Source organism: Callithrix jacchus, chromosome 2 (genome assembly GCF_049354715.1).
Source record: "Callithrix jacchus isolate 240 chromosome 2, calJac240_pri, whole genome shotgun sequence".
Lineage (NCBI taxonomy): Eukaryota > Metazoa > Chordata > Mammalia > Primates > Cebidae > Callithrix > Callithrix jacchus.
In genome coordinates this window covers 141,627,447-141,643,088 of record NC_133503.1, presented here as the reverse complement: position 1 = coordinate 141,643,088, position 15,642 = coordinate 141,627,447, and the positions used below count along the sequence as shown (strand labels likewise).

Here is a 15,642-nt window from a genome sequence, read left to right as displayed (position 1 = left end):
TGCAGGATGGCTGGGGAGGCCTCAGGAAACTTACAATAATGGCAGGCAGGGAGGCAAACACATCCTTCTTCACATGGCAACAGGAGAGAGAGAGAGTGCACAGCAAAAGAGGAAGCCCCTTATAAAACCAACAGATCTTATGAGAACTAACTCACTATCATGAGAACAGGATGGGAGAAATTGCCCCCATGGCTCATTTATCTCCACCTGGTCCCTCCCTTGACACCAGCAGACAGAATGCGATAACTACACAGCAAAGTCAAACCACTTAAATATTAATCTTCTTATTTGCTAAAGTCTTCTTATTTGCACCCACCCAATTTATCTAAAAATTAATTATAAGTCAAAATAGAAACATGGCACAATCATGGTTTACCAATTTGGAATTAGAATTACATCTGTCATAAATCTGTTCTACTCTCTCTGGTTCTTATTGTGATATTGATAAACCATCACCCAAGTTGGAATTCTTCCAAGACTCAACATTTTGGGGCCCAGACTACTTCTGTGTTAAGTAAATGAGACTAAATCCCTCCCCTTGAGATTATGGGAACAACAATTCAAGATGAATTTGGGTGGGGACACAGCCAAACCATATCATTTGACCCCTGGCCCCCCACAATCTCATGTCCTCACAATTCAAAACACAATCATGCCTGTCTAACAGTCCTCCAAAATGTAAACATTCCCACATTTTCCTGTCTACTTCTGAGCCCTCTAAACTTTTCCAATCTCTGCCTGTTACCCAGTTCCAAAGTCACTTCCACAGTTTTGGATATCTTTACAGCAGTACCCCACTCCCAGTACTAATTTACTGTATTAGTTTGTTCTCATGTTGCTAATAAACACATACCTAAGACTAGGTAATTTATAAAGGAAAGAGGTTTGATTAGAGTTCAGCATGGCTGGGGAGGCCTTAGGAAACTAACAATCATGGCAGATGAGGAAGCAAACACAACCTTTCTCACATGGAGGCAGGAGAGAGAATGTGTGCTCAGCAAAAGGGGAAGCTCCTTGTAAAATCATCAAGTCTGTGAGAATTAACTCACTATCATGCAAACAGGATGGGGGAACCTCCCCCATGGTTCAATGATCTCCACTTGGCCCCACCCATGACACATAGGGATTATGGGAACTACAATTCAAGATGATATTTTGGTGGAGACACAGGTAAACCATATCAACTATATTTCCACACTTTGGTTCTATCTTTGTACTATCAACAGATATAAATTTTGCCCTTTCAAAGTCAGAAATTGGCCCACACCTAAGCATTTCTTTTTTTTTTTTTTTTTTTTTGGCTTTTCACTAAGCATCTTTATAAAGTATTTTAAGCAAAATTAAGGTATCATTTCAAAAGAGCTTCAAGGAGAGGCTGTGCTTTCTTACAAAACTTTTCAGACGGAGTTTTGCTCTTGTCAGAGTGATCTCGACTCACTGCAACTTCTGCCTCCAGGCAGTCTCGTGAGTAGCTGGGATTACAGGGGCCTGCCAACCACATCTGGTTAATTTTTGTATTTTTAGTAAAGACGGGGTTTCACAATGTTGTCCAGGCTGGTCTCGAACTCAAGCTCAGGTGATGCACCTACCCCGGCCTCCCAAAGTGCCGGGATTACAGGCGTGAGTCACTGCCTGGCCACATAAAACTTTTCAATTCCATCACATTACATTCACACCTTTTGCTAACCAGGACGAAGAGCCTTGAACAGGTTTAAAGAGTGCAGACTGCACTTTTGTTAATACTATTTTTCTCTCCAAGTTCTTTATGCTAACATTTCCAGTGGTGGGAAGTACAAGTACTATTAGTCATCTTCATTCTTTGCATTACCAAAGAGTTCCTCTTTCTCCATCTTGTTCTGAAGGATGAACAAAAGCTTCAGGTGTACGTAACAGAACATAAACTGCAGCACGAAGACCACCAACATTCACCCAGACTGTATCCACCTTTCGCCATACATGTCGCATTCCAGATAATGCCTTGGTAAAGCACTTTGTGTCTTGAGTAAGTAGTACAGCTCGGCCTGTGGTAGGTGTCCAGACACGGCTCATCTCCCGTAGGCAAGCTGGATAAAGGTTCCAGTTTCTTTTCTTGGATCCTATCCTTTTTCCAAATGGCAAATCTGTTACAATAATATCCACAGAGCCAGTTCTCAATGGCAGATTGCAGATATCCCATTGAACAGCATCTATGGGCAAGCCCCAGGATGGTTTGCCTTCTTTAATTTGGCTCTTGATCAATAAAGATGCGATGTTATTTGCTACCCTATTCACAGCCAGTGGGTTATTATCACCAGCAATGTGGAAACAGTCAGACCATTCAGTAGCGCCCTCTATTGGTATTGCCCCTGTTCCACACATTGGATCGACTATTATATCATAAGGCAGGGGATCACAGAGCCTGAGCATCCCATAGGCAAGAGTTGATCTAAGAGTTGTAGGTCCAAAATGTGTGATATTTCTTCGGTGGAGACTCTCTTCAGTCAATGCAATCCCCACAATGACTTCATTATCATGGATGTTCAGAAGAACCTCCACATCAAAGTTGGTCATGTCGGCCTTCCACTTAAAATAATCTTGAACAGCACCCCCAAAATCTCTTGCAGCCTCATTTGAGGTAAAGCAGTGTTTTTCTCCTGCCCTGTTGCATGTGACTCTAAACTTTAGCACTTGAGGTTCAGTTTCTTCTTTTGGGCTTTCATCAGTCTCATCTTTGCAAGATGCCAAATCATCACCTACTAATGTTGATACCTCCTCTCCGATGGCTGGATTTTCATAATAATCTAAGATATGAGAATCTAAAGCATGGCTAGTGAAGTCTTTTTTATCATTTCTCTGATCGATTTTGACTTCTTGTCCATTATTAATCTTCCCTTTACTTGAATTCTGATTTATCTTTTTGCGCTTTGCTTTTTTCTTTTTAAAACTGTCATTAATTTTCCACACTTTTAAGGGGTTTGACCATGAAAGTTTTCCAGCCAAGTCTTCAAAATCCTTTAGAACTTCTTCCTTTGTTTTTTTGAACTGGTAATCTTGGAACTCCTGAACCACCACAAATAAGTTATCAACTGATCTCAGACAATGAACCTCTGGTTCTCATGAAGGTTCACATCTAGGAGTTGGTTAGTGGCTTCTTCAATGTTACACATGTTGGTTGTGCTTCCGAGGTTCCTAACACTGTCCTCGGCCATTCCCAACCGCCGACAGTTACCGGCCGTCTGCGAAGACTCCTTCAGCTCCCGCACTCCACTGGCCTCTCGCCCTCAGGTCACGCTGCTGGAAGCTCGCATTTCTTTAACTCAGTAACTTCACAGAAGATTTCAGGAGTTGTAAAGGAAGGACTGCATCACAAGGTCTCTGTGATGTACCCTCCACTGCTACATCCTCCTTACCTCACCTTTTCTGTCTCTTCTCCTCAGCCTCTTGAGTAAAACAGGCATATTCTTCTCCTTTTTCACATAAAACAGTCCTCAAAACACTGTAGGTATTCTAGGAGAGAAGGTCAGGGAGACGATGAATCTGTCACTTCAGAATGCAGGGAGTGGGATTTATTTGTTATCTTGATTCCCCCTGAAGCAGACCCTGAGGTAAATCAACATTTTTATTGAGTAGTTTACCCTAAAGAACATAGATAAAAAACAGGGAAATGGCCAGGCATGGTGGCTCACGCAGGTAATCCCAGAACTTTGGGAGGCTGAGGCAGGCAGATCACAAGGTTGAGAGATCAAGATTATTCTGACCAACATGGTGAAACCCCATCTCTGCTAAAAATACAAAAATTAGCCACGTATGGTGGTGCGCACCTGTAATCCCAGCTACTCAGGACCCTGATGCAGGAGAATTGCTTGAACCCAGGAGGTGGAGGTTGCACTGAGCCAAGATTGCGCCACTGCACTCCAGCCTGATGACAGAACAAGACTCTGTCTCAAAAAAAAGGGGGGGCAGGGGAAGTGAGGCAAGAAAGGGAAGGAAGCCAGCTGACGCTCAGTCTTACTGGGGATCTTCTATTGAGGAAAAATTTTCAAATAATAAAATCATGCCTTTCATACAAACAAAAAATGAACACATATCAAGGATTTTATTCCAGTCATCAATTATGAAGGGAACTAGTATGATATTGCAAAAAGTTCAAATAAAAATTTGACTTATCTACTGAACAAAATCCACTGACTTTGTCATGAGTGCTAAACATTTGTTTTGCCATGGAGAGGAAAAATCCACCTGCAGTCCATCAGCTTTGCCATCAATGCTCTACAAAACTTCTGCCTCTATAGACAGAAAATAAAATACTTCGACAATCAAAGCTGTATGCCCTTATGGAATAGACAGTGCCCAAGGGTCGCTAAACCATACCCAACATTCCTTTGAAAGAACATCCAATAATCTCTTTTACCCACTTCAAAATCTTTCACAGTTTTTTTTCACAACAGTATAGGACATGTCTCAGAGTTGTCCCACCTGAGTGAAAAGGAATCTAGGGTATTTATTTATCACTTTCAGTCAGCATTGATTGACTGCCCTTTCCAGCTAGTATTGTGCATGGGCCACGTATGCTCTCCAGATTATAAAAAAAAGGCCTTGGGCAAAGTCACAAGAGCTGGCAGTAACCAGCCCTCTGTGCACAGAGGCAAATGCCAAGGGAGACTGGGGGAGAGTCAAAGAAGAATAGTCACTAGTATTGTCTGCTACACTTGTCTTGTTTATTATTTGCTGATTTGATGTTTTGTCTGTTTCACATTTCCCAATAGAATGTAAGTTACCTGAGGGCCAGAACATGTCTGTCTTAGATTTTACTGTCTCCCCAACAATTGTCCAGCACATCATAGGCACTCAATAAGTATTTTATGAATATTGTTGAATAATATGGGCCTCGAACTGGGTCTTAGAAACAGGTTTCAGTCCAGATTTAGAGGGAAGGAGTCTGCAGGGAACTGTAAGAGACCGGTACAGCCAGGCTTAGTGCCGTGTCCTGGGGCATCGATTGCACAGTTGTTCACCAGTTACTCACTCCATAGCCAAGCTCCTCTCATGCCAAGTTGTGTTCATACTGAGGAACATAAAGTACAGACTGTGCTTGCAATATACTTGAAAATGGTCAATAAGATTATATCATACCTTTCACCTCTTGCTTAATTACTATCTATTAATTACTCTCCATGTGTGCTCATAACACTAAGGCCTTTCTATACACTTTCCAAGACTCAGAACAAAGAAAGCATAAAAGAGCAGAGAGACATTTTCTGTGAAGCATGTAGTATGCTCGTCCAGCACAGATCTTGGAAAAGTCGATGAAAAAGCTAAATTGTATGTAGGCATCACTGAACAGACCCAAGAGATGTACTGGTTTTATTAAGTAGCCAGATGGCCTTCCAGAGTAACCAGAAGAGCAGACAGGCCCCAGATGACAAATGATGAGGGGCATTCCCTATGGGCATTTTCTGAGACAACGTGTTGACATTAGGTATGGAAGAAATACATAACTACAGTGTTCATGCAAATTCTCAAGAAAAGCAGGTGCTGTTTGCTGACCTTACCCAAATGAAATTTTACCAGAGAAAACAGCCCAACTCTCTTTTAAGTTTAATAACAGCAGGCTCTTGTCTCCAAAAAAATTTTTTTAAAAAGGAAAAACAAAAAACACTTCAAAATAAATTCCATACAAAAAACAAAGTGGGAAAAAACATATAGCTTGAAAATTGCCCTTCATTTGAAATGGTTGACAGATGTCTTAAAGAAATTTGAAGTATTGTCCAGTTGCTTAGAATCTACTTGTTTTAAACAAAGTGCTCACGAAAGCATCATCATTGCCAGATTATAAAGGAATGCTTAAAAGAAACCCATAAAAATAAATACATGCATTTTGATTAGTATCAATACTATGTATCAACAACACTAAATGGTTTAGAAATACAGAGAGAACATTGTAGATTGGTTAGTTTTTAGTCCTCAGAAGAAAATCTATGGTTTATCCTTGTAATGCAAATATTCTTCATATGTATGTATGTTTACTTGTATGTTTCATTTTAACAGACATAGCTGGATTCTCCAGGAAGAGATGGCCCTGAGAACCTGAACACTCTTCCTCCATCTGAGTAACCCATAGAAGGCTGTTAGATACCCACAGGAAAAAAGAGACAATAGGTAAGCTGCCCTATCTCCCATTACAAATCAAGAATCTACACTTTGGGATGACTTGGAAACTATCCAATCATTCACTAAAAAGAAGTTTGTAAAGTACTATTGCACAGCAAGCATCAGTCATTTTTATGGTGTCAAAAAATGCTTTTGCCTTCAAGAAGCTTATGTACTGTCATGGAGAATAGAAGCAGAGATATTAAGGCTATACTTTAGAAAACTCTAAGCAATGAACAGAAATAACTGGAGAGAAAAATTTTCCTGAAGAACATATGCTAAGTAAATAGATAAATATATAAAGTAACTGTAAAAATAGAAGCAGAGAACTTAGGGGAAGGAATTGAGAGAAAATTATGGGAATTTTGAGGAAGCCAACAATCCATCACTTGTCAACAAGAACTTCAGGGACACCTGCCACTTGCCCAGGACTGTGTTAGAGGCAGGCAAAGAAGTGTCAAGTTTAATTTCTACCCTAGGGGACCCAAGGCTGAAGTGAGGATGTATCACTACATAAATAGCAAAATTGGTAGACAACTCAAACTGGCATAAAGTTAAAAAGGAAAAAAAAATGTCATGGGGTAGATGGAAGGAGGTGTATTTGGGAAAGTATTATAGTAGGAAGCAAGGAACTAGGTTTCACTCCAGCCACCGCCACCCAAGAGATTACTTTATTCAGAGCCAGATCAAATTGCCTCAGATTCTTGCCTGTTCTAAAAGTCAAGCATCTTTACTATGGAGAGTGAGATCTTGATGGGAATAATATGTAGCAGTGTCCAGCAGCATTTAGAAAGTAGAAAAGCATGCAGAAAATACAAAATTCTGCAAAATGTTCAACAGTGATCATCATTGCAGGACAAAAAGCAATGGAATCCTCTCACTGTATGTATCCTCTCCAGGAATTATCACTGCCTGTTGGCAGAAGTGAGAATTCTCCTCCTTAAAGCCCTGCTTAGCACACTGATTCTCTGCTCTTTACACTTGATGAAAGAAATGTGCTCCAACTGCATCTATTTAGGATTCAAATGTCTAGGAAGTGTTCTTTTCCTCCTCTTTAGGTCTGAGTCAGCAAAGGCCTGATCTGGCAGTCTGAAAACAAGGTCAGCTCTACAATTATTCTGATGGTGGGTCATCTACATTGATAAAAAACAATCCTGAAATGGGTGGTCAATGCAGAACACATGTGGAATTCATATCACACACAGAGTGAAGCAGGAGACATGTTGAACACACTGCAAAATCTTCCCATTATACAAAGGAATCAAAGCCAGCAGTCAGTGCACATGAACACAAAGTTCCCAGACATAACTGCTGCAGAACCCTGAGGAGCTCGTGCATAAAAAGAACGGACCTCGCGCCATCTAGGAGCAGAGGGAAGTCAGCATGAACACGAGAGGCCAACACCTGGCTTCTATTTCTGACTCTGCCGCAGACACTCTGGCAATTTCTCCAGAAACTGTAAAGCTGTGGGTTTTAAATTGTTGGGAAATGTTAGGTTTGTGGCTTTTTTAGCCCGTGGGAACAGAGAGATAATTTTGCTTCTTTTTTCCCCTCTTTCTGAAATTGTCATCATCTTCTCTTCTTAACATTTGACTAAATGCTTTTGAGACGAACTAAAGCTTGGATGACTGTCACTTTGACTTTAGGACCCATATTCTTTCCTCTATGCTCCAAATGAGGTGAGCCTGAAGGACATAAAGCAACATGCTAGGACTAGAGATCCTGTAATAATTTCTGTTTGGGGTACGGATATTGGTCTAATGAAAAATGTTCCCATTGAGAACAAACATTCTCTTCACTGGCAATACTCATTAAGAGCTAGGCTAATTTAATTCTATAGAGAATTAATAGGGTTCTAGAAATGTAGATGATTCATAGTTAATGTGCCCAGTACCAGTCATTCAAGATGAGTGAATACAAGGAAGAAAATTTCAGCATGAGGAAAAATGTCAAATGATAGAGTTAGCCCTTTTAGGAAGGCCAAAATAAAGAGCTCTGTTCAGCTTATATATTTTTAGAAAGCAATACAGTTGGGATCAAGCTGTAGCTATCTTTACCCCTTCCTTACTGATGTAAATAAATTGGCCAGATTTGCAATAAAATTGGCAAATTTGCATGAGGTTTCACATAGGATCTCTGCCAGGGAAAATCTTATCTAGGTAAGGTACTCAGAGAAAAATGAGAACAGAGAGACTGGCTTACGGAAATTGACTCCTTCTGGGCTCATTCCTGCAGTTTTCAGAGGGAGCGGTCCGGATTAGGCTTGGAGGTCAGCTCAGCAGAGAGGTGGGAGCATGAGATGAAGACTAAGTTCTGGCTCCACTTTACTCAAAACCTCAAAGTTACATTTTTCTCATCTGTAAGTTGGGGCCAGTAACACTCCTGTTTACACAGGTTTCTCAGAACTGCTGTATGAAATAAGCAAGCTCAAGGACTTTGATACTTTGAAAGACATGAAAGCTATCCAAATATATAGCCTTATTAAAGTAAATAAGAAAGACTGTGGAATAATTGGTTATTAGAACTTGTAAAAGCTTGACGACCCAGGGAAAGGGCATCAGTGTTACTGTGGACCTAAGTCTAGTTGGGAGCATTTCAGCAGAAGAGTCCAGGATCTGCCCTGGGTAATTGGCTACTTTGTATGAGTGCTCAGTGATGACTCTTCAGTAATCAAGGTACAGCATCACGTGATTCTGATTAGCCAAGTGCTGGTGCTTCCTATTCAGTTTCCAGCAATCCTACTCCCTAGAAGGTCACCATATACATTATTTTCACCTCTCTTCTTCATTACTGTCTCTCCTGGGCTCAAGCAGAACTAAAATATCACAGTTGCCACCTGTGCAGGTAGGTAGTAGAGTCAGCAGATCATTCACCTGCCACTGCTGAGCCTGCTCCTAACTTTGCTCCCATTGCAGCTTCTCCATGGTGACCTGTGTGTGCAGAGCTCATGAGGAGGAGCACTTACGGGAGGGAGAACAGGGAAAGAATCCTGACCCAGACCGAGACTGTAAGACTGTCCAGGTTGTCGGGTGCGGTGGCTCATGCCTGTAATCCTAGCACTTTGGGAGGTCAAGGCGGGCAAATCACCTGAGGTCAGGAGTTTGAGATCAGCCTGAACAACATGGAGAAACCCTGTCTCTACTAAAAACACAGAATTAGCTGGGTGAGGCAACACATGCCCGTAATCCCAGCTACTTGGGAGGCTGAAGCAGGAGAATTGCTTGAACCTAGGAGGTGGAGGTTCCAGTGAGCCAAGATTGCGCCATTGCACTCCAGCCTGGGCAACAAGAGTGAAACTCCATCTCAAAGGGGAAAAAAAACAAAAAACAAACAAAAAAAAAACTGTCCTGCTTATTCAGCTTCATGTCTCAACTTCAGGCCCACCCTTCTCTCTGCTTTGTAATGCTGCCACTCAGCACACATTTTCCTTCATCACCTGGATCCATGTTAGGTTCTGCTAATGGGGTCTAGGGAAGGCTGCAAGGCTTGGAGAGGCAGAGGAAAGAGACCTACCCTTTTCACTTTGCTACTTGCTCTTGTCTGCATCATTGCAGCATCTATCTCTTCTGTAGCCGGTAGCAGCAGTTACAGCAGCCTCACGGCAGTGCTTCAAAAGCCAAAGTCCAGCTCCCGTGGGCCCCTCCTGCAAGTCTCTAAACTTTAAAAACACCCAAGTTTCCTTCTATTTCCCCAGCCCTATGTGTAATAGCTGCCTTATGCAGTTACTGCCTGTATGATAATTTGGTATCCTCTTCACTTCTTTAATATAGGCAGTCCTAACTTTGCACAGTTCTGCTTGCATGAATTTAACAGTTTAGTTAAATAATGTCAGTACCCTCAATAACACAGTCAAAGTTCACTTACCATAGTATGTTTACTGTAAGTGCATCAAGTACAAGCTTTATTGTTCTCTTAAGTCCACAAATCTCTGCATAAATACAATGTGTATCATGATAATTGACCAATCACATCATTTTTCCCCAATCCATTTGCTGTTCACCGTGCATTTGTTATTCAGTTCACACATAGACAGCAGAGCATATGGCTGTGTTGTCTCACTGCCTCCCCATGATAAACCCACATAACATTTTATAAAAACGATAATCAAAAGAGGGAATTGGCCAGCAAAGTTGAAAACGCAGCAAAGAACTGACAGGTAATACTGCTGGAAGTGAAATTCAAACCCAAAGTAAATGAAGTTATTAAAAAAGAAAATTAGGCCAGGCATGGTGGTTCACGCCTGTAATCCCATTACTTTGGGAGGATGAGGCAGATGGATCACCTGAGGTGAGGAGTTCAAGACCAGCCTGACCAACATGGAGAAACCCCATCTCTACTAAAAAAAAAAAAATACAAAATTAGCTGGGTGTGGTGACACATGCCTGTTCCCAGCTACTTGGAGGCTGAGGCAGGAGAATAGCTTGAACCCAGAAGGCAAAGGTCCTGGTTAGTCAAGATTGTACCATTGCACTCCAGCCTGGGCAACAAGAGTGAAACTCCATCTCAAAAAAAAAAAGAAAAAGAAAAAAAAAATGACCATGGGACCATCGACACTGCTGTCATTTGAGAAATCCAGGACATGTGGTGTGAGGAAGCCAAGGAAAGCAAACTTAACATAAATGAGAAACATGGTTTTGGTATAAAGGATGATCATGTCCCAGAGAAAGGGACATTGGCAAAAAACACAACGAAACAGAAAAAAAACTTCACTTTAAAAAAACTCTAAAAGATATTTTATGACTTTGAAGGCAAGAAAGATAAATGTTAAAAGCTGATCCAAACTTAGAAAGGAGTATGACAATTTGCCAAGGCATGGAAAATATGTTTGCACAGTAGTGTTAATTATAAGACAAATAAGAACGTCAGCACTGTTCAAATTATTCTTCAAAAGGTTTTTAGAAAGATAGAAAACATTTCAAATCTCCATGTTTTAAATGCTTTAAATTACAGTGTACCAAATAAACCATTTTATTATGCTTTTCATTTCCTTACACATTCACAACCAATAATAAGAGATTTTTAATATTTTGACAAAAAGTGTTAAGGGTCACAGAACAATCATAATTTTCCCATTGATTATTAAGATTGCTCACTGTGAGTACAGCTTACACAATCATTTGTATAGTTTCAGACAACCATGCCAAACAGACTGCTTGTATCTGGTTAACAATTCTTTGTAGCAAATTCTCTCTACTGAAGATGTGGATTCTGACCATTGACTGACCTGATATGACCTCAAAAGCTCAACCTGTTGGAAAGCCTTACCTCTCATTACGTTTCCCTGCCCTTTTGCCGTGGGTTAATAAGAAAGAGCAGTGCATCAAGAGGCAGAAGACTTCAGTTCAAATTCAAGGTCTATTTGTTTCCTGAAAACAGTTATTTCCTCATGTAAAAATGAAGCTGATAATAAAATCAGCTACCAGAAAAATTATGAGAACTCAATGACACGTATATGTCAAAGTGCTAAGGTACTGGGGTAGGTGTAATAATGATCTTCAAAAATGTCCACATCCTAATCTTCAGAACCTGTGAATGGTACTTCATACAGCAGAAGAGACCTTATGGCTCTTCTGATTAAATTACTGAGCACTTCCACATGTATGTGTCATTGAGTTCTTACAGCAACTTTTAGGGTAGCTGATTTTATTATCAACTTCATTTTTACATGAAGAAATAACTATGTTCAGGAAACCAACAGAACTTGAACTTGAACTGAATTCTTCTGCCTCCTCATTCACTGTTCTTTCTTATTAACCCACAGCAAAAAGGCAACAAAATATAATTAAACATATTGAGATGGGAAAATTGTCCTGGATTATGTAGGTGAGTCCTAAATAAAATCACCAGTGTCCCTATAAGAGGAAAGTAACAGAACATTTGACACCAGAAAAGAAGAGGGTAATGTTATGAGAGAAGCAGAGACTGGAGCCATGAGCTTTGAAGATGAAGAAAGTGGTCACTAGAAGCTAAAAAAGGCAAAAAAATTGATTCTCCCCTAATAGCTCTCAGAAAAAAGCAAGCCCAGCCAAAACCTTGACTTTATCTTACTGAAACTGACTTTGGAATTCTGACCTCCAGGCCTATCAGATAATAAATTTATTTTGATTTCAGCAACTAAATTTGTCATAATGTGTTACAGTAGCAACAGGAACTAATGCAGGTACAAATTGCAGATTTATTATTATATTAATACAATAATTGGTGAAACTGCGAATGTAACCTGTTCCCACTTAGTCATTTTGTTGGATCCTTCCTAATTGGAGTTAAGGCCTTTAGGAAGCACTGGGAGTACTAATTTGAATGGAGACAGACAGCTGTGCTTGTTCCTCATTTGTCAAGTAGAAACATCGGAGACAAAACCCCATCTTCTGTTGCATACATTCATGTGACTTGAAGATCATGCTTCATCCAATTCATCAAGAATTCATCCACTGGGATGAATTCTTCCCAGTGGGGTGGAATGCTTTTTTTCTTCTTGTACACCTTTTGATAAATTTAACCAATATGGCAAATAATCTCTAATATGATAACAATAAGACAATGATGAAAGAAATAGAAGAAGATCAAATAAATGGCAAGATATCTTGTGTTTGTGAACTGGAAGAATTAATACTGCTAAAATGTTTATACTACCTAAAGCCATCTACAGATTTGATGTAATAGAAATAGAAAAAACAATCGTAAAATTCATATGAAACCACAAAAGACCCCAAAAAGCCAAAGTAATGTTGAACCAAAAGAACAAAGCTGGAAACATATGCTACCTGATTTTAAAATATACTACAAAGCTATAGTAATCAAAGCATCATAGTACTAGCATAAAAAACAGACATACAAGCCAATGGAAAAGAATAGAGAACCCAGAAACAAACCCATGCATTATGGTTACTTGGTCTTTGTCAACAATGACAAGAACACGCAAAGGGGAAAGAACATTTTCTTCAATAAATGATGTTAGGGCTGCTCTGCCTATGGAATAACTGTAATTTATTCCTTTACTTTCCTAATAAAATTGCTGTCACTTTGCTCTATAGACTCACCTCAAATTATTTCTTGCATGAGTCCATCTTATTAAAAATAATAAAATAAATAGTGTTAGGAAACCTGGATATCCACATGCAGAAGAATAAAATTTGACCATTTTATCACATCGCATACAAAAATCAACTTGAAGTGGATGAAAAACTTAAATGTAAGACCTAAGACTATAAAACTGTAAAAAGGAAACATAAGGAAAAAACTTCTTGACATTGGTCTGGCCAATGATTCTATGGATATGACCCCAAAAAAAGCAAAAATAGACAAATGAGATTTCTTCAAACTGAAAAGCTTCTACACAGCAAAGGAAGAAATCAATAGCATAAAGAGACAATCTGCAGAATGAAAGACTCTCTGCAAACCATACATCTGATGAAGAGTTAATACTCAAAATATATAAGGAACTCAATTCAATAGCAAGGAAACAACAGTATTAAAAAATGGACAGCACTTTGGGAGGCCGAGGCAGGTGGATCACGAGGTCAACAGATCGAGAACATCCTGGTCAACATGGTGAAACCCCGTCTCTACTAAAAATTACAAAAAATTAGCTGGGCACAGTGGTGCGTGCCTGTAATCCCAGCTACTCAGGAGGCTGAGGCAGGAGAATTGCCTGAACCCAGGGGGTGGAGGTGGCAGTGAGCCGAGATCGCGCCATTGCACTACAGCCTGGGTAACAAGAGCAAAACTCCGTCTCAAAAAAAAAAAAATGGACAAAGGAGCTGAATACATATTTATTCAAAGAAGACATAAAAATGGCCATTACATGATCCTTAATAATCAGGAGAATTCAAATCAAAACACAATGAGACATCACCTTACGCCTGTTAAGACCGTCATTATCAAAAAGACAAGAGATAACAAGTGTCTGTGAGGGTGTAGAGAAAAGGAAACTCTTGCACACTGTTGGTGTGAATGTAAAGTGGTATAGTCACTATGGAAAACAGCATGAAGTTTCCTCAAAAAAACCTCAGTGTCCATTGACAGATGAATGGATAAAGAAAATGTGATAGATTAGATAGATAGACAGATAGACACATACATATAATGAAATATTATTTAATCTTAAGAAGAAAATTCTGTCATTTATGACAACATGGATGAAGCTAGAGGACATTATTCTAAGTAAAATAAGCCAAATACGAAAGACACACTTCATGATCTCACTTTTATGTGGAATCTGAACAGTGAAACTCATAGATGAGAGCAGAGTAGAATAGGCCAGGGCCTGTGGAGGGTTGAAGGTGGAGGTGGGGAGAATGGTAAATGTTGTTCAAAGGTTGCAAAAATCAATTAGGCAGGACAAATAAGTTCTGGAGATTTCGTGTATAGCATAGTGACTATTGTTAAAAACACTGTATTTTACACTTGAAATTTGCTGAGCATAGACCTCAAATGTTCTCATCACATAACAAAAAGATAACTATGTAAAGTGATGGACATGTTAATTGGCTTGATTGATTTTATAATATATAAACATTATATCACAACATCATATTGTGCACTGTAAGGATATAAAATTTTTGTCAATTATATCGATTAGACGGGGAAAAATGAAAAAGGAGCTAAATGTTAGTAATACTATAGTAGGTACTTACATTAACTCTTTTGGGAAGTTGACTTTTTGGAAAGTTAATCTTGCTGGAGAAATTGACCTCAAGACAAAACAATGTCAAATTTCCAAAAAGTAAATAATTGTTATTATTAATGTGGTCATAGTCATTATTATTGCTGCTATTGTTGTTATGGATATGGCTACGTGCTGAACTAAAATTAATAGAGTCAACATGTAAAGGAGCACTGAGGGCCTGGTAGCACAGTACAACCAGCCGTGAGATTTAGGTTGTTCTCCAGAGCACGGGAAGGAGCAGCAGACTTGGGACCAGAAGAGACGAATCATCACCCCAGCTCTGTCACCTTCCTAAGGTACTTTACCTGGCTCTCAACTTCTTCACTGGCAAATGGAATAATAAAGCCTGCTATACAGGGGCTTTTGTGAGGCCTGAATAAGCTCTCGTTTGTGGCAGTGCTTTGTAAACTGTCATGCTCAACAACTCCTGAAGACTTGGTCTATCTCACTGAGTCCTACTGAATTGTGTCTAGCCCCGTAAAGAACTAGATGTGATAATAAAACATTGTAGTTTCATTCTAGAATCCTGGAGTGATGTTTCTGAAGAATCAATGTTATGCAATGTAATGTGAGCCAGTGCATTTGAAAGCACCCAGTGCATAACAGATACTTAATAAATGTTTTTAGAATCTGAGGGTAATGTTTCTAATTTCCCTGCTTCATCTCCTTCTTTGAAGTATGCACATCTCTAAGAATATTTGGTAATCTTTAGCCAAGTCTCACTAAATTTCATGAATGGTGTGTGTGAAGTCTTTTGCCCATGCATATATATACTGAGCAGATGAGAAAACTGAAAGTATTTCACTGTCCACCTAGTCATGCCTAGAACTGGAGACTAGCCAGCA

At 39.6% G+C, this 15,642-nt stretch overlaps 1 pseudogene; it reads right to left on the bottom strand.

The window, feature by feature from the left end:
- Window positions 1–1,274: 1,274 nt before the first annotated feature.
- Window positions 1,275–3,272, bottom strand: LOC100386253 (tRNA (guanine(6)-N(2))-methyltransferase THUMP3 pseudogene; annotated as a pseudogene).
- Window positions 3,273–15,642: the final 12,370 nt, after the last annotated feature.